The sequence below is a fragment of the Aedes aegypti genome, unplaced genomic scaffold (genome assembly GCF_002204515.2).
Source record: "Aedes aegypti strain LVP_AGWG unplaced genomic scaffold, AaegL5.0 Primary Assembly AGWG_AaegL5_hic_scaff_1402_PBJ_arrow, whole genome shotgun sequence".
Classification (NCBI taxonomy): Eukaryota; Metazoa; Arthropoda; class Insecta; order Diptera; family Culicidae; genus Aedes; species Aedes aegypti.
In genome coordinates, this window is record NW_018734837.1 from 6,053 (window position 1) to 7,223 (window position 1,171).

Below are 1,171 nucleotides of genomic sequence, written 5' to 3' on the forward strand. Positions count from 1 at the left end.
ATTATTTGAGAGCTCTTTTTGAGTTTCTTTCCACATAGCAACAAAAGTACAGTCAGATGGGACAATATGTACCAATGATGAATGTTATCTGGTTTCAATATTTCGCCTTTCTTCTTCTTTCTGGCATTACGTCCCCACTGGGACAGAGCATGCTTCTCAGATTAGTGTTCTTATGAGCACTTCCACAGTTATTAACTGAGAGCTTACTGTGCCAATGACCATTTTTGCATGCGTATATCGTGTGGCAGGTACGAAGATACTCTATGCCCTGGGAAGTCGAGAAAGTTTCCAACCCGAAAAGATCCTCGACCGGCGGGATTCGAACCCACGACCCTCAGCTTGGTCTTGCTGAATAGCTGCGCGTTTACCGCTACGGCTATCTGGGCCCCTTTCGCCTTTAATTGATTCCAATAACTTGGGGGCTGGATTGGTATAATATACAAAAGAAACCAGCGTCTTCCATTCAGCGTTTACTGATTAGATAAAACACATTGTGCAAATCGTTCTGATAATGGCAATTATTATCTCCTACAACTTTAGCGCTGCACTGAAATAGCAAAGATTCAATCGTTTCAGTCGTTGACTGTTTGCGGACAAGTAGAGAGCTACGTATAGGAAAATTGTTAGTTGAAATGGCTTCCTCACCATCCATAATCGCTAGGAAAACTAGGAAAGAAGATTTAGCTGAAGTATTAGCAATGATACAGGTACACTGAAAGTGGAATTATCTTCTACTATTTACCGAAACTAACTAGATTTTTAATTCAACTCCAGGAACTAGCCGACTTCGAGCATATGTCCGATGGACCTAAACTGACAGTGGAAGACTTGGTCAGGGACGGGGGGTTCCAGGAGGAGCAAACCGAGACGACACCAGTATTCCATAGCTTTGTGCTCGAGCTCATGGAACCAGTCTGTTCAGACGGCAATAATGAAGAAACACGGACGTCATCCTCCACTAGCGGTAACCTTTCGACCCGGTAAGACATTATTTACAAATATGTAGAAATCTTCCATTTCATCCATTCCGAGGCACTCAGACAGAAGAGCGCAATGAGTGACATGGCTATAAAGCTGATAACAGCATCGGTTTACAGAAGTGGCGTTACTTTTTCGATTTTTTTCATATTGCTTGATTTTCTATGCCATGATTTTTTCTGTTTCCGATTTC

At 42.4% G+C, this 1,171-nt stretch overlaps 1 long non-coding RNA gene across 1 annotated transcript; it reads left to right on the forward strand.

Moving 5' to 3' along the window:
• Nucleotides 1-421: 421 nt before the first annotated feature.
• LOC110680446 lies at nt 422-927 on the forward strand. The gene is made up of 2 exons (XR_002502881.1): nt 422-707; nt 775-927. It is a non-coding gene; the product is annotated as an uncharacterized LOC110680446 (long non-coding RNA).
• The last annotated feature ends 244 nt before the right edge of the window (nt 928-1,171 follow it).